Source organism: Protopterus annectens, chromosome 1.part2 (genome assembly GCF_019279795.1).
Source record: "Protopterus annectens isolate FY-2018-M chromosome 1.part2, PAN1.0, whole genome shotgun sequence".
Lineage (NCBI taxonomy): Eukaryota > Metazoa > Chordata > Ceratodontiformes > Protopteridae > Protopterus > Protopterus annectens.
In genome coordinates this window covers 927,777,284-927,802,489 of record NC_056727.1, presented here as the reverse complement: position 1 = coordinate 927,802,489, position 25,206 = coordinate 927,777,284, and the positions used below count along the sequence as shown (strand labels likewise).

Sequence of the window (25,206 nt, the reverse complement as noted above, 5' to 3'; positions counted from 1 at the left end):
GGAGCAATCCAACAATCTACATTTTAGCATTATTCCCAGGGTCTAATGCATAGTTTAAAGTTTCTTCTGGGTCTGCTCATTGCCTTTATTGCTTTTATATATATCAGAGAAAAAAACTCAAATCTGTACTTCAAAATGCATACTTTATTTTTCCTGATAATTTTTCTGTGAAAAACATTAATTACCAGAATTCTTAAATAAAAAAAGTGATATCCAGGACTGTATTTTATACGTTTGAAAGGGAGTATTGGTTTTCTAAACACACACACACACACACACACACACACACACACACACACACACACACACACACACACACACACACACACACACACACACACTGGATATAAAATGTTTACACACCCCTGTTAAAATGCCAGGTTTTTGTGATATAAAGAAATGAGACCACAATAAATAATTTCAAAACTTTTCCCACCTTTAATGTAACTTATAACCTGTACAATTCAACTGAAAAACAAATCTTTTAGGGGAAAAATATAAAAAAATAGAAAATGTACAATATGCTGGTTAGATAAGTACGCGTACCCTTAAACTAATACTTTGTTGTGTGCGTACACACCCTTAAACTAATACTTTGTTGAAGCACCTTTTGATTTTAATTACAGCATTCAGCCTTCTTGGGTAGGAGTCAGCATGGCACATCTTGACTTGGCAATATTTACCCACTCTTCCTTGCAAAAGCACTCCAAATCTGTCAGATTGCAAGGGCATCTCTTGTGCACAACCCTCTTCATGTCACCCCACATATTTTCTATTGGATTTAGGTCTGGGCTCTGGCTGGGCCATTCCAAAACTTTAATTTTCTTTTGGTGAAGCCATTCTTTTGTTGATTTGGATGTATACTTGTGGTCACTGTCGTGTTGAAAGGTGAAATTCCTCTTAATCTTCAGCTTTCTAGCAGATGCCTGAAGGTTTTGAGCCAAACGTGACTGGTATTTGGAACTGTTCATGATTCCCTCCCCCTTGACAAGTCCCAGTTCCAGCTGAAGAAACCAACCTCAAAGCATGATACTGCCACAACCATGCTTCGCCATGGGGGATAGCATGTTCTTTTTGAGATGCTAAGTGTTATTTTTGAACTAAACGTACCTTTTGGAATTGTGGCCAAAAAGTTCAACCTTGGTCTCATAAGACCGTAACGCATTTTCCCACATGCTTTTGGGAGACTTGTATTGTTTTGCAAATTTTAGCCGGGCCTGGATGTTTTTCTGTGTAAGAAAAGGCTTCCGTCTTGCAACCCTACCGCATAGTCCAGACATATGGAGAATACGGGAGATTGTTGTCGCATGTAGTACACAGCCAGTATTTGCCAGAAATTCCTGCAGCTCCTTCAGTGTTGCTGTAGGTCTCTTGGCAGCCTCCCTGACCAGTTTTCGTCTTGTCTTTTCATCAGTTTTGGAGGGACATCAGTTCTTTGCAATGTCACTGTTGTCCCATATTTTTTCCACTTTTTGATGACTTCACTGTTCTCCATGGTATATCCAGTGCTGTGGAAATTTTTTTGTACCCTTCTCCTGACTGATACCTTTCAACAATGAGATCCCTTTGATGCTTTGTAAGCTCTCTGCAAACCATGACTTTTGCTGTAGCAGGCAACTGAGTAAATATCAGGAAAATCCTACTAGGACAGCTGAACTTTGTTGGGGTTAGAGTCTCTCTAATTGATGGCAGGTGTGTACCCAAGAAGACTAAATGTTGTAATTAAATCAAAATGTGCTTCAAAAAGTATTAGTTTGAGGGTGTGCACATACAACAAAGTATTAGTTTAAGGGTATACACACTTATGCAACCAGTGTATTGTACATTTTTTATTTTTTATATTTTTTCCCCTAACAGATTTGTTTTTCATTTGAATTGTAGAGGTTATAGGTCACATTAAAGGTGGGAAAAGTTTTGAAATATGTGGTCTCATTTTTTTATATCACAAAAACCTGGCATTTAACAGGGGTGTGTAAACTTTTTATATCCACTGTATGTGTATAATGTATATGCAGAAGCATAGCAAGGGTGGGGAGATGGGGGGGGGGGTTGCCCCGTATGCATAGTGTTATGGGGTGCAATCAGAAAAGAGCAGTTATTGCATTCCTTCTGTGCTGGCATTTCAGAGTGCTGGTACAGAAAGTTACTTCAAGGCTTCCTGCGTGTTAAGATATAGCAACCCATTATTCATAGGTTCATAGGGGTATACTTGACCATCAACCACTAGGGCCCATGTAAGCCTAGCCATGCAACCCAAATGTAACTCAGTAATCCGATTTATATAGGGTAAGATTTAAAAACTGGCTCTATCCATCAAAGGCATAGGTGCCAGACCAGGGATGACCCATCCATTGGTCCAAGTTGCAGTTAAATAGGGTTAGAAAGGAACATTGCTTTTCATAGCTGGGGAACTGTTCCAAAGAATGGGAATTCTCTGAGAAGCTTTTCCTAGCTGGGGAACTGTTCCAAAGAATGGGAATTCTCTGAGAAACGTATCTGTCTCTCTAACATGTCTTATTTATGTAACAACCAAAATGTGGGTATTTTGATCTAGTAGTTGTTATGCTGTTTGTTTTGTAGATGTGCAAATGGGTTTATTAAAACAGGATCCAGGGGTGCCTTGTACAGCAGGCAAAGATCACTTCTCAGAGACCGGGACTTGAAACAATCGTTGTAGGGCATTGTCTTTACTGCCTGTATTCTTTTTGTAAAGAACCTTTGTGGACATTCCAGTTGTTGCATATGTTTGATAATGTGCATTCCAAAGGGAGCATTATACTCTATGATGGGTCTGATGAGGGTAGAGTACCATAGTGCAATGACCTCTTTGGACCTAGATGCCATGCCCTTGCTTTATAATTTGAGCAACACAGAAGGAGATGTTTTTGCTACCTTGGACACATGTTGGTCGAAGCCTAGGTTGTTGGGTACATGAGCTCCTAGGTCCATGACTAGTAAATCAACCTTTAGGGGTGTTTTAATGATGGCATAGTTACATGTGGTGGCCAACTTCCCAAAAGGTACGATAATGCATATCTTGGTATTGAGTTTTAAGCCATGGCTTTGGCAGTAGGCATTTGTTTGTGTCAAGCCGCAGACAAACAAGTCAAAGAGTAGGTCAAATGTTCCAAAAGGAAAACCAAATAAACAAAAAAGGAAAACTCCAGAAAAAGTTCTTGACAAAATTTAATGATTTAGCACTTTCATTCCTGTTACAAGAACTTCATGTGTTAGACCTTCCTCAGGGGTGTTCTCATCTTGGGGGGATTCAGTGATTGCTTCCAGTTTGCAATCAGCTGCATACTTTCTATGTTAATAAGAGCAATCTTTAAAATCAGTCCCGTATGTTTGGATGTTTGCTCCATCTAATATTTTTTGCTCTCTCCAGATTTCTTGTGCTAAGAGGTTGAGAGGTATGGCTTTTTGGTTATAGATCTGACTGCAGATGTAGCAATTGGCTTGTTGCAATAAAACATTATTTTGGGGGGGGGGTCTTCAGTGGAATACCTTGGGGCATGGATATCACTGTAATAAGCTGATTGCTACAACTAAGTGGTCTTTATTTTGCTCTTCACTTGAAGAGCTAAGGGGGTGGTGAGGTATATCTGGGACAGGAACTGTACACTAGATATACCATCTATGACTGTATATATTGTATGCGTGCACACACAGATAGATGTAGATATATGGGACAAGTATGTAACCAAATACATGGTTGGAGTTCATTTTGATAAAAAATAGATGTTTATGGGACCAACATGCAAATATATGGTTGGAGTTCAGTTTTATAAAACATTTCATCTCATAGGCCTTTTGAGGGATTGTAGAAACAGTCTGCCTCCCCCAGATGTTATTTGTGAAGGACTTTACATCATCCTCGCATCACTTTACTTTGTACAACTCCAAGGCCACAAGGTTACAGCAGTTACATTATACAGAAACACACACAAAGTAGTTTGTAAGTCATTACATATAATGAAATGTATATTGATACAGCCCACAGAAATGTGGATGGATAGAGTTGTCCACCTAATTATCTAAGTTTACCTTGAAAGATGGTAAGGTTGCTACTTTGCTTGACATGTAGTGGAAGTTGGTTCTAGAGTTGGAGGTTACTTTGGGATATGAATCTGCAGATGAAGTCATTATAGTACCTTTGTTTTTTTCCCTTGTGTTTGTGAATACTTAGATGTGTTTTGTGCATGTCAAAAGTGAGTCTGCCTCATAATTAAGAATTACACTTATGCTTTATTTCATTAAAAGACACCAAGCCCAAGTAAGAGGAAACTGATTTACATTCTGCCATAAGACTTCTGCCAGTTTTAACCAACAGTTGTTTACACATATTTTGTAAAGGCTTATAATTTTTGTTTTGACTTGTGTTTGCACAGGAACCACATTGGTTTGGTGATCCCTTAAAGAATGCATGGTCATTGGTCTTACTTTATGGATTAAAATTTCTAGGTGACAAAACTCAGGAAAGTGTTCCACTCTGGGGACAACATAAACATTGCAGTCTGCTCTGCTGACAAGTACAGCAGCAAATTATTAACTTGGCCTGGTCCTACAGTTAAGAAAATTCTATAAAGGTACTGAAGAAAAAACATTCAAACACTTTTTTTAAATTACTGTAAACTCTCAGTTAATCGGCACCCATGGGGTTTGGTAGATGCTGGATAACTGTAGGTTCTGGTTGCTCAAGAGTTACTATTAAAAATGGGCTTGACTAATACTGTACCCTATACTTTTGTTTGACTTGTGCTTAGGTTGGGGATAGAGGGAATTTATTCCCATTTTCCCTTTAAAACTCTAAAAACATAAGGTATGTTTCTGTGGGGGGATACAGAAAGTGCAACACATGAAAATTGTACTGTATTTCTTCTATTTTTTTTTTCTGGTTGCTTATGTTTTGGTTAACTGAGAGGTTACTGCATCGGTTAGGATGTATGCAAACATACAAGAACAGAAAATAAAACAATCCATATTAACTTTTTTAATTTACATACATTATGCATCACATATCTTTTCTTTCTGTCATCAGTCCAATATCACATATATTGCCAAATTCCTGCCTTCCCCTAAACCTCACTCCTCCTCCTGAATAATATTCTGCATGTGTTCCCACAATTTCTATTTATTTCTATGTAATTTGTCCCTTCCCTTTTACTAAACAGTTCTCTTCCAGTTTTTTTTTTCTCTTTTATACTATTCAACACTTCAGATGCAGTTGGTTTGGGCTTTGATTTCCATTTTCTAGTAATTCCTTTTTTGGCAGCCAGAAGAATTAAACTTCCTAAGACCTTGCTGTGTCTAGGCAATTCAGATCCCGTGTTCCACCTGAAAATAATTATTTGCTCACCCAATATTTCCAACAGAGTACTGTGTTAGGAATTTTTTAAATCTGCCATCTCTCCCAAAACATATGATATTCATCATATTGATCACGGCTGTAGTAGCCTTAGCTATATGGGTTATGTACTGCCAAGGATATAACAGCCAGCCAACTTCCAAAGCTTCAGGGCACCTTCCACATGCCCAAACTATCAGGCAGCACAAGCTGAGCTAAATAAAAGATAAGTTTGGGCAAGAAGCCCTTCATATCTTTACTGCCACCAAAGAGTGCGCTCCTCTGAGACTTTCATGGCTTGATGGTTGGCTTGTGCTTTCCTTTGCTGGACAGATCGAGCCCTTTAGGGAAAAACATCTTCCATTTTTTTGATTTTCGTTGATGTTTTATTAGTTTCATCTTCGGAAAAGTTATTTTAAAGCTAGGAGTCTTTTGTTTTAATGGACTACCCTGAGACTGTAACACAGCACTCATTTTTTTCCTGTCAGTTTAAAAGTAGTGTAAAGTAACTGAAAACATTTTTTCTGTGGGAAAATAGTTTATTTTTCTCTTCTAGGCTATGGCTATGGTCATGGGTACTGTTTAGAGAAGGTTTGCATGGTTGCATTCCCAGAAGTTCCTAGATGATGATAAAAATTAGATTTTAAAGTCTCCCTTGGATAGAGATTTAATGTTTGGTCCCTCTGCTGCAGATGTAATGAAAAATTGTGATGAAAGGAGCACGCTGATTTGGGGAATCTCTTAAGATTTTTCAGCTTTCCATTTCCAAATTGTCCAATGGATTTTTTTATCTCCTCATCCAATTTTGGCCACCCAAAAAACAGAATTAACAGTCTCAAAATTTAGTTACTGACAGTTAAAAAGAAGTGGCAAGGAGGTTCCAGAAAGAAGTCTTGAACCTCCCAAAACCAAGGACAGTCCAAGAAGTCTGAATGACTGTTAAACAGATCTCATGACCCTCTCTTACCTTGTCTCCTTTTTCTTCCAGAAAGTCTGCATCTCCATTTTTCTCTTTTGCAACAGATTATTTCAGACAGATAGGTTCTGAAAGTCATTCATTGGGGTTACAGATGCCAGTGGAAGGAAATTCCTCCTTTCCAGGGGTCATTTCTTATCCTCTAGATAATTTTATTTCCACCTGTTCTTCATCAGATTCTGTCCCAGTGAGTGTTAAACCAATCCATCCTTCTCAGGTGAGGAAGGGTTCTCATTCAAAGATATTCCTAGTGCCAAAGGAAGAAAATGCCTGGAGGCCAGTTTTGAATCTTTCTTTCCTAAATCCATTTGAGATAGTGCCCAAGTTCAAGATGATATCACTTCACAACCTGTTACCACTTCTTCCGCTTTCAAGTTTCCTGTAATACTAGACTTAAAGGATGTTTATCATCATATTGCTATTCATTCAAACTTAGGTTCATAGGTTGTTACTAGGCTATCGGCCCTAGGGCCTGTACAAGCCTAGCCATAACAATTCCCTGGATATTTCTTCCCACTGTATTTACTTCCCTGGATCCTTGTGTAGCATAGCGACTGACGTGATCTCCAGGGTGAATTTCTTATCTCCCATCCAATCATCAAGGTTCCTTTTCAAGAGGGCCAAAGAGGCTCTCTGTTTGACCTGTATGGGCAGTCTATTCCAGAGTCTGTGAAGTCTGTGGGTCAGGAACCTATCCTTCCAGGATGTTTTGTTCATTGTGATGACTAGGTTTAGATCCCTGGAGCGTGTGGCTCTGAGGGATTGGGATTTCTTTATGTAGCATGTCCAACAGCTGTGGGTTTGACATGGCCTTGTATGTTAAGCAAAGATTGCCTCTGAGTATAGGTGGAGTTTTTTTTAGATGGTCAGCATAGGGCATCTGCTTTAGGCCTGTGATTCTTTTAGTGAGGTATTTCTGGGGCCTTTCCAGTTGTTGCAGATGTCTTGAGAGGTACATGCCAAATGGGGCGTTGTATTCTATAATGGGTCTAATGAGGGATGAGTACAGTGGGACAATGACCTCCTTTTTTCTGGATAAAAAACCCTTAGTGATGAGGTGTGCCACATAGAAGGATTTCCTGACTGTTGTGGCGATGTGGTTATCGAAGGTGAGACCACTGTCCAGCTGTGTCCCTAAGTCTCTTATCACACTTTAGGTGTTTAGTGTACTGCCACCTATGTGGTAATTCACGGGTACATGTTTTTTCCCCAAAGGGGATAACTATACATTTCTTGGCATTGAGCTTGAGCCCATGGCTCTGGCACCAAGCAAACTTCAGATGTTTCTTAAGTTTTTTTGTGTCTGGGTTACATTATCACTTCTGTGCCTTACCCTTTGGACTATCCACTGCATCAAGTGTTCACAAAGTGTCTGGTTCCAGTTATAGCTCATTGCAGGCTACAGGATATCCACATTTTCCCATATTTAGATGACTTGCTTATCTTTAAAGGGTCTTTTTTCAAAGTATCTGGAATCTGTCTCTTGCGTGAGAGAGCTTTTACACAAGATGGCATTCCAAGAGAACATTCAAAAGTTTATTGTGACTCCTTCACACAGGATTGAGTTCCTAGGATTTCAGCTAGACACCTCATTTCAAAGAGCTTTTCTTCCACAGGAAGAAATATACTTTTAGATTTATCTCTAAGGCTTTCCACTCGGGCTTTAGTCACTGTGATCGAATACCTCAGGGTTTTGGGTCTCATGGTAGCTATGGTTCTCATGATATCTCTGACAAGACTCCACATGAAAGATACACTGATATCTCATTGGTCCCAACATCAACATCCTTTTTTTTTCAATCCCAGCGGTGGAGTTTGTTAGAGAATTTTTTTTTTTTTTTTTTGTGTGTGTGTGTGTGTGTGGAGGCAACAGATATCCTTAAATCCAGGTCTCCTCTTCTCCATGTCTGCTGCAAAGCGGTTGATCACCACAGACACTTTGGTCTTTGTTGGGGGGCATTTTCAGGAGTGGTAAAAGTGCAAAGGGTGTAGGAAAATTAGGACAGATGCAAGCACATACATATCAAGGAGATAGCTTGTCCTGATCAAGACATTCAACTCTGAACCATCTTTGGTCCTCAGGACCTCTTCAAGTGGTTCCAGACAATACCACAGTCATGTGGTACATGAACAGTCAATGGGGAACCAGATTGTATCTCCTGTGCAGATTAGCCATGTTAGCTTGGGCTATAGTCTCACTTTACAAGTGTCCTGCATTCTGTCAGAGCAAAATTATGTGGCAGACAAGCTGAACAGGGCCACAGCAGACCCTCATGAATGGAAACTAGATCAGGAGGACTTCTAAGATTTGATCCGTCTGTGGGGATTTCCTCAAGAAGACCTATTTGCCTCCTGTATAAACAACCACTTAGGAAGATTCTTTTCAGGACTCCTTGCATCTGCCTTTTCTTTTCCTTTCTACTGCTTTTCTACCCTTTCCACTAATATCTAAGGTACTTCTGAAGATTTAGAAGGACCCTCCCAAGATCATTGTGGTATCTTCCTTCTGACATAGACAACTGTGGTTCTTCCTTCTTTGGAAATGACCAGGGGCAGTTACCACAAACTTCTTCATAAACTGAATTTACTCACGCAAGGACAGAGGTGTTTGAAACACTCTGACATCAATCATCTTCAGCTGACTGCCTGGATGATAGGTTCTTAATTCCTTTTAGGCACTTGTTTACTGAGGATGTGCAGCAGGTACTAATGGAGACAAGAACTCCTGCTACTAGCAAATGGAAAGGTTTTCTAGTTGGTGCTAGCAACACAACCAGCAGCAATTCAGGGCTGTTTTTTTCTGGTTTTACAATATTTGTGTGAGTTACTATCTTGTGGCCTTTCTTATTCCTCTGTCAAGGTTCATTTATCATCCATTTCAGCATGTCTGCCCATCGATCCTCCTCTTTCAATGCAGTCTCATGTCAAAATGTTCTTGAAAGGGGTTTTACTTGTTCAGGATGACCTGTGGTCCCTCTCTGGGATCTTAGTGTTGTTAGGGAAGTTAATGTTTACTCCATTTGAATCCGCTAGTTAGGCTGACTTGAAGTTCTTAACATGGAAAACAGTTTTACTGATTGCTCTGACCTCTGCAAGAATATCTGAGTTGCAAACTCCTATGGTGAATCATCCCTCTCTCATTTTCTATAGGGACAAAGATTCTTTGAGAAGTAATCCTTTTATGAGTAAAGTGGTAACCGAGTTTAATTTGACAGACTATTCATCTCCACATTTTCTTTTCTGAATTTATAAATAAGGGAGAAAACATACTTCATATCTTAGTTGTCCACAGTCAACTCTGGTACTATCTTGACAGAACTAAATTGTTCATTTCTTGTGAAGGTAAGAAGTGGCAACCTGTGTCAAAACAAACTATTTCTAAATAGTTGCCTAAGGCTGTTACCTTTTTGTTATACCCACCGTAACAAAACTATTTTAGGCATAGTCAAGGCCCTCGGCTGAATCTTTGGCTTTTTGGAAAGAGTTGGCTTTTAGAAGTATTCTAGAAGGTGCTATTTGGCCCTTCGTACATACTTTTACGAAACTCTATAAACTTGATTCATTCTCTTGGTCCAAATCAAAATTTGCTAAGATCTTTCTCCAGGGCTCCTGGACTTTTTTCCTTCCACCTTCCAAATGTAGTTGGCTAAAGTAGTCTACCCATATAGCTAAGGCTACTGCAGCCATGATGAATGTGATGAACATAGTATAGTTGTTAAAGTTGAACTTAACCATAACAGTAGATGTTAGAGTTACTGCTGTAGTAGCCACTCTATCCCTTCACCCCACCCCCTGTGTTTTTTATGTCAGGGTGTGGACAGTAATTTTTTGTTGTACCTAGCATTGTCCTTTCAGGGCTCTGCTTCCCTCTCTCAGCTGGCAGGAAAGCTCTGAAAGGCTTTGTACCCAGATGTGTATTTTATTCAGCTCAGCTTGAGCTGCCTGACAGTTTGGGTACGTGGAAGGTGCCCTGAAGCTTTGAAAGCTGGCTGGCTGTTATATCCTTGGCAGGATAGAAACCATATAGCTAAGGTTACTACAGTAGTGATCATTCAGGCCTCTGTTGTTATGGTAAGTTCAACTTACACAACTGTACTTTCCCAGTTACCTTTTTCTTCTCCATCACTCTAACATTTGCTCTGTACTCGAGGAAAAAATCTTTGAAGTCTGCTTGGGGTATAAAATACCTATGCAAACATTTCCAAGCCCATGATCCTTCACCTTTTGGACTTTGTTGCATAATTGGGAATCACACATATCTCTCCCATTGTTCTCTTGTAAATTGCTTTCCTAGTCTCTCTTCCCAGTTGTTTCTGACATCATCTGATTGATTTGTTTAGTTTTCATACAGTATTTTATATCCCTACTAATTTCCCCTAGAATCAAAACTCAGTCGGAGCAGGTCTTTCATTTGAGTCTCCTAACCCCTTTGGTTATGCCTTGATGCCAATCCCTGGTAGGGAAGGCAGTCTCTAGCCTGCAGTCCAAACTTCTTCTAGGCCTAATCCCATTCTGTTACCTTTCCCTCTCTAGTTATTTGATCCCAATACCTTAGTTCTTTGGCCAGTTTTCTCCAGTAAATTCCAGCCCCCTCTTTCCTATTTTCTATATCCCTACTTGCAGTAATTTATATTGGCAAAATCTCCTTTCGATAGTGTGTTGGCTTATTTCTTAGAGAACTTCCTGCTACTTTGAGTATACTATTCTCCATGGTTGTTATTGTACTCCATAGGGATCTACACCAAAACCCCACTGTCATTTGATTTCTTGAACGTCCCCCTGATTTATCATCATAGCTTTCCATTTTGAGTTATAGCTTTTGCTTGTCTTATGTATGTGAGCCTTACCTGTGTGTTCTAAAATATCCCTTTAATTCAGGTAATCATAAACCACAATCTTCTATTGGAAGGATCAACTTATCCCACTTAACTTTTGCTTCTTTCCCTCCCAGATAACTTCCTTCAACTCTTTATTAAGTATTGTCCACAACTTCTCCTTTGATTGATAAAAATATGCTTGATCTGTATATAAAACTAAAAGTACTAAAACATTTTCACTCTTTGTATCTTAGTATCAATCCATATCCATAAACAAGAACTTCCAGTTTTCCGTTTTTGTATTATCTTTTCTTTAGTCTGTTTCCACATAACAAAAGCCTTTTTTAAATCCATACCCCTAAATAATTCATCTTATGTCCCCATAAATATGGGTATTTGTCTACCAGTTCATGTGTGGGAACATAATTTATGGCTATTGCTTTTGTTTTATCTTCATTAATTTTATAACTTGAAAAGACCTAGAACTGACTCAAAATGTTTCACAACACTGAGATGTCCTTTTCCGGATTTATCAGGTACAAAATATCATCTACAAATAAAGCCCTTATTTTCTCTGACAATCGCACTCTCTATAAAGCAAATAACAAAGGGGAAATATATCACTGTCTGGTTCCTCTGTTCAAACACAACTTATCAGAGGGGAACCTCCCATGTTAATTCTTGCCTCCGAGCCTTCATATATCCTCCTAATTATTAACCTTATAATTGTATCAGAAAATACAAATGCTCTATCAAATGATTTCTCTACAACAAAACTCAATAACAACTGTGTTTTCTTACATCCTGTTCTGTTAATGTTGCCAAATGTTTGCACTCCCCCCACAAAAAAAACACATCCATATGTCTCGGTTGCAACAGCAACATTTACATTATTTTAAGTAGTACAGACATAATACATTAAAATAATGGTTTAAAATTGAAATGGGCATATATGAAGCAGGGTTTGATGGGTCTTTACTGTCCTTAGGTAATACATCCACCACAGCTTTCGTACAAGATGTTGATGTCTCCCCTTCTTTCAAAATCCTGTTAAAATCTTCCAGATCTTGATCACTTTCTTTCCTCCTAACTTCCATAGGAATATCCTCTGTTCTTGGAGATTTTCCTGATCTCATTCCCTCCTGTCTTAACTGTTAGTTGTTGGACCTTATCTACATCTAAGCTTGGCATGATTAAGTATTCCATAAATATTTCCATTTGTGTTATTTTTTATTTCTACATTTCCTGATTTATACAAATGTTTATAGAATTTCTGAAATATCTCTAATACCTGTACAGGATCTCTGATTATGTTTCTTGTTAAAGGTGCCTTAAGTTTGGTGATGGCCCTTTCTGCTTTCTGTTGCCCAAGTCATTGTGCTAATGGTTTTGGTGCACTGGAGTTTATATCATAAAATAGTTGCTTAACAGCAGTCTTTTCAACTCATGGATATTGTTCAAATGTTCCTTTTTTTCTCTCTCGCACCCTGCATTTGTGCCTCTTCTTGTGTGGGATTTCCCTTATTCTGCAATATTTTAACATTTATCAGCCCCTCTAAGTAAATTCCTATTACTTCCTAACCACATTTCTTTTTCTTTTTCTCATTTCTACCTTGTTTTTAAACTCCATTTTCATTTTATCCCACTCCCTAGATATCCCTTTTAAGAGATTTCTACCTCCCCTAATAACTCTCGAATAATCTACACTATCCATTCCTTAAATTCTTCTCTCTTTCACTGGTAGGTGAGAAAATGCCAGTGCCTCAGTTTTACTTCTTTACCCTGGATTTTTGTCTTGTTTTTTATTGGTGTAGTTATTGGATGTGCATTGAAGCTTTCAATTAAATGCGCATGTTCCTGTGAAATATCATTTCCATCTAGTGTAGCTCAGTTATTGTATCTTGGGGAATAATATGCAAATTCTGTCCAAGTTCCTACTACTGAATTCACATCTTGTATACCAAATATTTTAATCAATTTAATCAGAAAGATACACTGTTTTGTTATATTTCCCTTCTATGTTCTCCTGATACATCCTCAATATTGCAAATCAAGTTCCTCTCCCTACCTAAAAGTAATAATTTGAAGTAGTTAACTTCATTTGATCATCAACCTGTGGATTCCGGATCCGATACGGATCCGAGCCGGCAGCTTACCAAGCTAAAGATCCGAGCTCCAAGCTACTCCCCCTTACCCATATTACCCTGCAACCTCCTTCCAATCCCCAGATCTCATTTGCCGTGGCTTCGCCAGCAAGAGATTTCTGGGCTGCAGGAGCTTAGTTAGGTCTAATCTATTTTTTTTTCAGTCTGTGCGCTCCCTTTCTGTGTGAATCAGTACATAACTCTTCCCTTATTCTCCCTCTGGTGTTTTTGGTGTATAGTTTAAAATCTTTGTAGTTTAGAGAGTTGCTTAACGTTCGGTTGTGTAGGCCCCCCCTTCCCGTCCTTGGCGAGTGTGTGTATGTGTGTGTCTGCTCCTGTCTTAGCTATCTAAGCAAGAATGTCTGAAAGTCAAAAAACGACTTTCTCTAAGTGCACAGTGTGTGGCCATAAGCTGTCCCCAGCTGATAGTCACACTCTGTGCATAGTCTGTTTGGGGGTCCCTCATTTATTAATGGGCTGCAAAATTTGTGCGGCCTTTAACCCCTGGGCTCTGCAGGATCACAGGACCAAGCTGATTCTTGCAGGTCTCTTACCCGCAGAGTCAGCTACTTCTTCTGCTCCATCATCTTCTTCAGCCACGGCCCTCCTCCCCTGTCAGGGGCTCTCACACCCACCTCTATACAGGGAGAGAGAGAGGCCAAGAAAGACAGAGAGAGAAAGAAAAAGTGAGAGATAGAGACTGAAAGAGAAAGAAAAAGTGAGAGAGAGACAGACTGAGAGAAGGGTTGCAAGAGGCAAGCCGACTCGGATCTGTCGGCCCCGCTCGCCAAGGTGTTAGTGTCTCTACAAAAAAATTGCAAGGCCGTCTTCCCCTCAGCTCAGTTCTCCATGTTTTTCCCCGGAGCCAGAGGAGGAGGCTGCCAGCTTCGAGGTCGTCCTCGCATCGGCCCTCCTAGCTGGTGTCGGTGCTGTCCTCAAGGTCTAATAGGAGCCTCTCTGAAGCTGATATGGACTGGATGATGAGGTTTCTACAAACTCAATTGCAGGATGGGAGTGGTGCTGGCTCCCACCCCAGCAAGAGCGAGGAGTTCGGCCCTGACATTCGCCCAGATAGCTCCTTCTCCAATCCACCCTCGGGTTTCGGAGTCTATGGATCCGAGGAGTCCTGGAGTCAGGGAGTTGCTGGCTTTGCCCTCGAGCCTGTCGGATCCCTTGTCTAATCCGAGCTCTCGGAGCCAAGATCTGGGCATCGGATTCGGGGTAACGAGTGTGTCATCGGCCCCGTTGTGGTCAGGGCATACAGTCTCCCTGGGCCTGGCTGTGCCAGCCTCTGCTCCGATCCCCTCATCTGATCCGAGGGGGTGCGGCTATGCACACCACCAGCTTTAGAGAAGCCAGTTCCCTTTTGGCTTTCGGCATTGTGGAGAGGGTTCTCTCTGGGGGATTGAGACCCCTCACTCTTTCCTCGGAGTCTGCCCCTGCTCCCTCGCAACCGAGTTTGTCTTCCATCATCCAGTCCTCCCAGGGACAGCTTGTATCCGGTACACCCCAGACATTTCCCCCTGAGGAATATGAGACAGTTTGCAAGCCCTCCCTGGAGAGTCCCCCCCAAGGAGGTCTCTCGCAAATGCCAGTGCTAGAGGAGGTATATGGACTCCCCTGAGTCCCTCATGGAAGATACTGACTTATAGGAAGGGGAAGGTTCCCCCAGAGCACCTCCAGAAGATGTCTCCTTTGGAGACATAATGGAAATTCTTCACCAGAGAGGGGCTTGGTCTGCCCAAAAACCTTCCTCGGACGAGTCAGTATTTCTAGAAACGTTCGATACAGGCTCATCCACCTCTTGGGTGTCCTCCCTGGCTGACCCTCTGGTGGATCTGATCACTACCAGAGCCTGGAAGGAACGTGTAAGGCCAATACCTAGACAGCCCGACAAGGTATTGCATCCTCCTGCAGACAAAGCCACTTGGAGTAAGGGTTCCCCAGCTGATGCCATGGTAATGGTGGCCACCAAAAAGGAACTCGCCCAGGAAAGTTCCTTGGTCCATCCCCGGACAAGGAGTCCAAGGCGATGGATCGTCTTGGAAAGTGGACTTTTGCTTCAGCTACCTTTGCTATAAGGGCACTGAATTACATGGCCCACGTAATCAGACTGCAGCGTGACCTTGTGAAAGAGTATGCCGAGTCTCCCCTGGAGTCCATTTTGGCTGAGCATAAACGAATTTTCTCGGCTCGTATGGCCACTCTCAAATCTGTGTCAAATACATCCATGCGTTTACTCTCTCATGCCACTGAGGGAGCCGCTAGGGCAGCCGGGTCTGGCATTGCCACGAGGCATCATGCCTGGCTCCGGCTTTGTGATTTTTCAGAACCTTTCAAGGCGTCCTTTGCTAATGCCCCTTTTGATGGTTTGACCCTATTCAGGAAGACTGTCAGATACACTTGTCCAGAGTGAGAAGGATGGGAAAACGCTGTCAGCCATTGGGATCTGCTTCTCTAATCCTCAAAGGTTCTTCTCCAGGAACCAGCGCAGCAAAAGAAGCTGTGGTTCCAGAAATCTCAGCCGTCCTGGAACACTCAGGACTCCTCCTCCCCCCAGAGGCAGAGGGGGACAAGGTGAATGCTGGCCCAGAGGCAGAGGGGGACCAAAGAACTTCGGGTCACGGAAACCTTTTTCCGACTGACCCATGCAGCAGCCCTGAGGGGTTGCCTGACTGCTTCTCTCTGGCGGCAGTCGGGGGCATTTCTCGACGCACCTAGCCCAATGGGAGTCCATCACGTCATATCGCTGGGTGCTTCTAATAATATCCAGAGGTTATTCTGTTCCCTTCATAAACAACCCGCTTTGTACAAGACACTTCCCGGACGTTCCAACCGCTCAAAGGGAGGCGGCAGCTTTGGAGATAAGAAAGCTGCTAGAAAAAAGAGCACTCCAGCCAGTGCCCCCAGATGAGTCCGGATTAGGCATCTATTCCAGGTTCTTTTTGTTGCCAAAAAAGATGGGGGACTTGTGGCCGATTCTTGACTTATCTGCAATGAACCTGTCCATTGCCAAGGAAAAGTTCCGGATGGTCACTCTACAATCCATCCTGTTCTTCTTGCAGGAGGAAGACTGGATGTGTTCGATAGACCTCAAGGATGTGTGCTACCATATTCGGATGGACAGGCGCTCCAGAAGGTTCCTCCACTTTCAGCTAGGAGCCAGTCATTACCAGTTCAGGGTCCTACCCTTCGGTCTCACCACAACCCCCAGGGTGTTTACCAAGGTCATGGCAGTTGTGGCGGCCCACCTGAGGCTTCAGGGCATTCAGGGCTTTCTGTACCTGGATGACTGGCTTCTCACTGCCTGCACCAGGCATCAACTTGTACTAGCCAGGGATTTCTTCCTTCAGTTATCTACCCGGCTGGGGATCACAATAAATTTCAAGAAATCTTCCCTCCAACCTGTTCAAATTCTAGATTTCATAGGAGCAAGAATAGACTCTCTTCAGGCCAGGATATTTTTGACTCCAGACAGACTTCACAGCCTGGCCCTGCATGTATTGGCACTCTTTCTGTCCCCTGCACCACCAGCAGAGTTAGTCCTGAGCCCTAGGGTCCATGGCAGCAGCTATAAACCTCATTCCTTGTGCACGTCTGCATATTAGAGTTTTACAGTGGACATTACAAGTTCAGTGGTCTCTGCTACATCAGTCTCTAGAATTTCCGATTCCTATGAGCAGAGTGTGCAAGAAGTCTCTCACGTGGTGGCTTCAATCCCAGGAATTGTGAGAAGGACACTCTTTTGTTGTGCCTCCGCCCAAAGTCATAGTGACCACGGACGCCTCCCGCTTAGGGTGGGGGGGCACTGCTCGGGCAGGACTGTCCAAGGCATGTGGACTCAGAGCGAGACCGTTCTGCATATAAATGTTCTAGAGATGAGAGCGGTCCTTTTAGCATTGCAGGCCCTTCATGCGCCTCTCCCTGTGGGCACTATTGTTATCCAGTCACACAACATGTCAGTGGTCTGGTACATCAACAAACAGGGGGAACCAGGTCTTATCCGCTTTGTCTAGAGTCTATGAGAGTATGGGAATGGGCGATCTCCACCAACTGCTTTCTGATAGCAACACACATTCCAGGTCGGTCCAACATCTTGGCAGACAAATAGAGCAGGACTATCCTTTCATCTTATGAGTGGTCTCTGAACCCTTATCTAGTGGACCAGATCTTCCTCAAGTGGGGTCAACCTTGGTGCGATCTCTTTGCATCGCCGTCCAATGCGAAGTGCAGCAAGTTTTTCACTCTTAAGTCCCCCAACGGGGGAAGCCCCCAGAGACGCTCTTATCCATGCTTAGCCACCTGGTCTTCTTTATGCATATCCCCTGCTTCCACTCATGACAACATTTTTACAGAAAGTTTGTCGGTTGGGGAGCAGAATTATCCTCATAGTACTATTCTGGCCTTGTCAAGTTTGGTTCCCTTGTCTGCGGTCTCATCTCCTAGCTCCGCCCTGGATCTTGGATCCCATTCCGGATCTTATTCATCATCCCTTAGGAATTGCTCCCCCGAATCTGGACAGCCTCAAGCGCAAAGCTTGGTTACTCCAGTTCCTTTAGTTGCTAGGACTCGTGGTATCTCTTCTCCAGTTAAATCCATCCTGATAGCGGCACATAAGTCCTGTACCAAGAAAGTCTACAGTAGAAAGTGGAAACGTTTTTTCATTTGTGCTTCAGAGAGAAATCTGGATCCCTTTACTGCTCTGGTTCCAGCGGTGTTAGACTTTTTGTCTCATATTTTCCAGCAAGGGGCTAGCTCTTACATAGTGAAAGTACAGCTGGCGGCTATTTTCCATTTCCATGTGGGGGAAAATTCAGGCTCCCTATCTGCTGCCAGAATTTGCAAGAATATTTTGAAAGGTACTTTTCTTCTGAGGCCTCCTATTAAGAATCCTTCCCCGCCGTGGGATCTGACTTTGGTCCTTCAGGCCATGGTTGCACCCCCATTCAAGCCCGCAGCATCAGTTGACTTAAAATTCTTATCATGGAAAACGGTCTTCCTGGTGGCTATTACTTCAGCCAGGAGTGTGTCGGAACTTCAAGCCCTGTGTATGAAACTGCCTTACCTAATGTTCCACAAGGATAGAGTATCTCTCGGGGCTAACCCGTCCTTTCTGCCTAAAATTGCTTCGGAGTCAAATTTTAATCAGTCGATTAATTTGCCTGTGTTTTTCCCTAATTTTCAAAATAAAGGAGAATATAAACTTCATTTGCTTGATGTGCACAGGCAGTTACATTTTTATTTGTATAGGTCCAAACCTTTCCGCAAATCTGGTCAGCTTTTTGTTACCTTTGCTAGACCCTTTTTGGGAAAATCAGTTTCAAAAGTTACTATCGCTAAGTGGATTTCGCTTTGTATTTTGCAGGCATATAGAGAACTTGGATTACCAGCCCCAGAGGGGGTTCATGCTCACTCTACCCATTCTATGGCTACTTAAGCTGCATTCTGGTCTAGAGTTTCCCTGGACAATATCTGTTCGGCTGCTACCTGGGCTTCCTCTCAAACCTTCATTACTCATTGTAAACTAGATTTGGCGTATAGAAGAAGGGTTTCCTTTGGCTCTGCAGTGCTCCAGAATATCCTTCCTTAAGGGCCTCCCAAGATTCGGGTAGCTAGGGACTCTGTCCCACAGATTGATGATCAAATGAAGTTAACTACTTCAGATAAAGAAGTTATGTACTCACCATAACGTTCCATTTGGGTAGTTAGACTTCATTTGTCAGCAACCTTCCCTCCCTCCTTCCCCCTGAACTTGATGGTTATTTGTCTGTTTGGGCTCGATGTCCTGAATGTGGCGAGCCTGATGTAAGAGTTCGGGTCAGGTCCTTTTGACTTAGGTTGTTGGGTGTCGCATTGTTAGGTGGCAAACTCAATCTGAGGATTGGAAGGAGGTTGCAGGGTAGTATGGGTAAGGGGGAGGAGCTTGGAGTTCAGATCCGTATCGTATCCGGAGCCCACAGGTTGCTGACAAATGAAGTCTAACTACTCTGATGGAACGTTATGGAAAGTACATAACTTCTTTTTCCATGCTGAAAGCTGATTATTTCTGCCAGTGTATTCTTAAGCTCCATTATAGCAGTTTTAGGTGGAATATAAGTACATGCCAACATACTCCTCCTTCCTTGCCAGTAGCCCATTACTACCACAAAACTATCATTTTTTTAAACACCTTTATTAAATTATCACTTGTGACACTGGCAAATTTACATTTATGTAAAAGCAGTCAAACTATACTAACAAGTTCACATTTACAAACATTATACTTCACATATATTGATATATATCATATAACCTTAGCAACATTACATCAATTATTCAATTCCTGCCTTTTTTTAAACTAGAAACATGTTTATTAAACCATCACTTATTACATACAGTCATACATTTATATAAATGAAAACAAACCATGCCGACACAATCCTAGTTGCAAGCATTTTATATCACACATCCATATTGACACGCACCCAGTGGCAAACATTATGCATCACTTTTAATCTACTCAGTCATTTTCAGTCAAACATAACATAGTTCATTTAAGTCCTGACTTCTTTTAAACCTCGTGTGTCATTCCCACAGTTCCCATTTTTTCCAATGTAGTTTGCTCCTACCCTTTTCTAAAGAACTCTGTTCCAGTTGTTTTCTCTGTTACTATATTCACTGCTTCTAGTATACTTGGTTTAGATTTTGATTTCCATTTTCTAGTAATTGCTTTTTTGGTGTCTACCATAATTAGACACAGCAAGGCCTTACCATGTCTAGGCAGTTATGATTGTGTCATAGCTCAGAAAAATTATTGCCCTCGTCGCACCAACCTGCCTACCCAGCATCTCCAGTAATGCATCCCGCAGGGAATATTTAAAGTTCACCAACTCTCTACACTCCCAGAAAATATGTTCACAATTACCTCTTTCTTCCCTGTGACCCCTATAACAATTGCTGTCTACCTGAGGACAAATTCTGTGGAGTCTACTTAGAGTATAAAAAGATCTATGTAAACATTTCCAAGCAAAAATTCTAAATCTTATAGATTTTGTTGCATATTTGTGAGACATACTTATATCATCCCATTGTTTCTTTATGAATTACTTATCCAGTCTCTTTTCTCAATCCTTTCTAACCTCTTCTAACTAATTCTTACAGTTATCGTGCAATATTTTATATGCTGTACCAATTATTCTTTTTTTAATGTCTGCTTCTATTGTAAATTCCACTAAAAACTCTACCAGTCCTGGTCTTTGGTTTAGGACCCCCTGATTTCTTTCTCTGTACTAATAGTCTACTATATCAATACTTGATAGAGAAGGCAATCTCTAACTGGTAACAAATCTACCATTATGGTCTCATTTTTCCCTCTTCTGTTACCGTTGGAGCAATCAGTATAATTACTCCACTTTTTCTTTGTGCCTGAATATGTATCCTGAAATCCTTTCCTTGTCAAATTTGTATGCTCATTTCTTTGCAAACGTGTCTCCCACAGCATTGCTATTTGCGTTATGCATTTCTTGAACTAATTTAATACTCTCTCTCTTTTTTGTCTATACATGTTAAGCCATTTATTTGCCAAGATAATATGGAAAGTGTAGCCATTATGATAAAAATCCTGTTGTTCTTGCCTGTTATACATGTCAATTTTTTTGAATGTGTATTTTCTTCTTTTGTGTTGCATACACACACTGTTTGGCAACCTGATCTTTCATACAGTCATTTCTTCTCATCTCTATTTGAACCTGTCGCATTTTGCAAGACTTTGTCTTAATGAAAACCCTCATACAAAAATAAATAAATAAAATTTCAAAACACTCCCACCCCCTATTAACTTTGAACAAACGCACACAGCTGTGCACATCTTCGAAAATGAAGTTTAACCCTCCAGAGAGGAACAATTGCTGCAAATCCACAGGCATTACCTAACCTAAAATTAAGGTTATCCATGCTAAAGGCCACTTACACTGATTGTTACCTGTTCTTATCACTATTCCCCTCCCAGATGTAAAACAGCTTATTTGCTTTCAGAGAACCTTAACATTTATCACTAAGAAAAAGTGCACAGGCTATCTTTAAATAAAACTAAATTGTACACTGTTCTATTAAATGTATTAAAGTATTAAAGCTGCTAGAGACTGCGATCTCTTATTCACTTCCCATAATTTCAAACTTTGTCACTGAACTGCTTGTCACTGTGCCTTTAAATTTTGCATTTCCCTTAGCAAAGAATGCTCAGAACTCTGGAGATTAATTGGTTGCAGCTGCAGACAGCTGGCCTTTGTGTAAAAGTGGTCAGCAATGAGTCTTTGTAAATATTAGTTAGAACAGAATGCAGACTTCTGGACTCCCACTGAACATTGCTAATTGAAAAAACGAATATAATTTCAGATATAAGAAATGTAGAATTTTTTTTTTTGCTCTCGGCATTTCTAATTGTTCAAACCTACTTGCTTACAAAAGCAACAAAGCTAAGAAAAACATGCTTATAGCTTAAGCCAAGGGTATTAATCTAGACATTCACCCTTCTAAAAATAAGAGAAAATATCTCAATTCTACATATAATCAGTGCACAGCCCTAGATCACAACATATTAACATTAAACTTGCTTTTGTCCAACCTTTTTTCTATTGGTATACTGTAAAGCCAGTGTTTCTTACAACTATATCTTAACGCATACAACAGTTACTGATAAGACTTCCCCAAATTTAAAGTACCTCTGATTACACACCACACAAAACTGCTTTAGTATATATAGCATGCAGTTTATGCATATATTTTATATAGTTGTATATAAATATGAAGAACAAAAATGCTTTGCTTACACTTACTGATGTTTAGAAGGACACACAAAAAAAGTGACATAAAGTGAGGTATATACTTTACAGTCTACCCATAAGTTTAACGAAGTCAGTAAAAGTCCAGTCTTTCTCAGCCACTTTTTCTTGCAAAGCCATATTTTACAAAATTGATGCATTAGTCTCCCATTTATTCACTATTTTCACTGTTGCTAGTTGTCTTCCTGTTGATGCGTTAGTCTCCCATTTATTCACTATTTTCACTGTTGCTAGTTGTCTTCCTGTTGATCTCCATCTCTCAGTACCAGACCCTGGTTCAAGTCCAATGTACTACTGATTCTTCTGGTCAACTCCTGTGCTTTTTTCTGCCTCTCAAACATTTTCCTTTGTAACACTGGAAAAAGTTTAACTGGCAGAGTTTTACTGTGAACTTTATTGTCAGAGGAATGAGAAGTAGATTCGCCTTGTATTTGCTGGCTCACTTTTTGTTGAATAAACTTTCTTATTTCCTAATTATCCTGTTCTGCATCAAAAATGTCTTTGATCCTCCAGAAAGATATTCTTAAGACATCTGGATACAACTGCTTGAATCGCGCACCTTCCCGTCAACAGCCCCTGATTGGTAGGGTAGGTTTGCTTTTCTTCTGTCTGGTGTACAGTGAATAATCATTTTCCACAATTACTCTGCTGCTGCTACTGTCTCCAATGTTTAATCATTTTCTATACCACAGTTTTGTCAGGGTCGAATCTTTCTGCTGGTATGATTGCATCTTTACTTACACAGGTCTTGGCTGCTTCTCATGACCAGGTTTGGAGCATACAGTGGATATGCCCTTTCAAATCCTGTTGTGGAATATTAGTCCAGTTGATTATTTGTGCTTTCATAAAATTAATACAGTCTGTTCCTTCCAGTTTCTGCTGTGCACCAGAAAGTCTGTGTTTTCTATGCTAGCTCCGTCTTCTAACTCTGCCATTTTTTTGAAACAGCTGTTTTTGAGAAGTCTTATACTTAGCCAGCATTTTCTTCATTTCACCCTCAGTTTTTGCAGTTTTATCAGTGCATCTGAATGGCTAGTTAAAGTGTCTTCTATTTTGTCCAGCCTTTTGTAATTTGTGTTGGTATTCTTCTTCAGTGTTTCATTTATTTTAATGTACTCTGAGTACATTTGATTTATTTTCCCTCTAAATACTGGAAGCCGTCTCTTGTACCAAAGCTGAAGCTTAAACTGCATTTTGCTGAACAGCTGTAGGATTCATCCCAGCCAGTATTTTCTCTTCAGATTTTCTGGTTGATTTCTTTCAGATTATCCAAATTTCTTCTTTGCTGGCATCCAGGCGGTGTACTTACTAGCCAGTAATTGAATTTTACCCAAGCTGACAGTATCACTGGCTCTTATTTCTCAATTTCTCTCTTCACATTGAGAGATGAAATTTGGCTGTTAATTAGTGTGCATCTATCTTGAAAGTCTAGTACTGAACAAAAAGTTGAGCATATCTAGTCACCAGAATCAAAATAACTCATCTTAATCTGATAAAGTCCACTTATAAATTGAAACTGAGTTATTCCAGTGACTGCTCACGTTTTTCTTTAGTACTTTTATATAATAGGAATTAATATCTGAAGTTCTGGTCTATTATTACTGTGGTTTTCAATTCTAAGTTGTAGAGTGTTTATTTTTCATTTTTCTGAAATGACAAGGAAGTGGAGACGGTCTGCTATTTTGACACCAGAGACCGTTATCTCCTCTCATCTTTGATGTGGTTTATTTATTTTATATTTGTTGACCGGGTTTGTCTGGCTGAGCTGATAGCCCTTTTTCAGAGGAGACACAGGGAGAAACGTTCCACAAATTTACCATGAAACTGTCAAAGTAAAATGAAAAAGTATATAAACAAAAAAATTTAACATTTTTAAGATGGAAACATTGAAAGCACAGAAATTATTTACAGAGATTAAGTTGACATTACACTTAACATATGTGCAGAAACAGTATGTAGGTTTATAAAACAGTATGCAAAGTTTATAAATACAGCCAAGGTAGTTACAGTTAATGAAGAACATACATGCATTATGTGGTGTAGACAGGGTTCTTGGATGTGAGGGCAATTTACCAGCGCTGTTGGTGATTTTTGTCATTGAATAAGTCTTTACCAACATTTAAGAGATGTTATGTCCCAATGAGAGATCCCCGCTCTTTGAAAGAGAGTAGTGGCTTGCTTTTAAAGTAAAGGGGAAGAGTAAGAAGGTGCCACATTTGGTATGCTCCACAGTTGGAGGAAGACTATAATTTTAACTGAAAATGGATAACCTCAGAAACAGTGACAGGGAGGACACCTACACACACACACACACACACACACACACACACCTTGATATCTGGCCTTAAAAGCACAGGGAAAGTTTTTCTGGTTAACGTCTTCCCTGAGATGTGTGTAAAATAGCATGAGCTCAGCTAGTTTTGTGTGTGAGTGCCTGCCACTGGACTAACATGGTTAACATTTGCATCTGTTGCAGACCTCTGAGATTGTGAAGGGTTTTAAACACTAGACTAATAGTCTAGCTGAACAGTACCAGCAGCAATGATAGGATCAGGCCAACAGAAACAAGACAACTTACATTCTCTTTTGCTAGTGTTCATAAGACTGGAACAGACACAGGTAATAGTCAAATGAGGCTGAAGGCAAGATAATGGACTGGTCCACCTCGCCCCAGCCAAAACAATATCCCGTTACTTGGCTGTCTTTCATTAATTACCGTAAAACACTGTGTAAACCTGTCAATGAGCATTTTTAACTTCTACAGTGATCAGATATTTGGATTTAAATTAAAACTATTTCAAATTTTACACCAGAAGACACTGACCAACATTTGCTAAACAAAACAGTCTTGCACTGAAAACAGACTTAGCATGCGCAATACTAAACTCTTCTCTTGAAGCTCACATTTACTGAAAATGCATCTAGCAAGCCATTAAGCTACAAAACCATATGTTGGGACTCCATGTAGTGAAACACTAATTAGTGTCTATGTGAGAAGTACAAAAATTCAAAAGACCAATGTGCAGTGCATTAGCTAACCACATTAGATGCAAGTGTCCCTTTTCAGAGGCAGCTTAGGAGCACTGTCTAGTAAACTGACTTG

General features: G+C 40.7%; 1 protein-coding gene across 1 annotated transcript in view; it reads left to right on the top strand.

Moving 5' to 3' along the window:
• Positions 1 to 25,206, top strand: part of EPHX1 (epoxide hydrolase 1) — a gene marked incomplete in the record, with an annotated part of 687,022 nt that overhangs the window by 307,787 nt on the left and 354,029 nt on the right.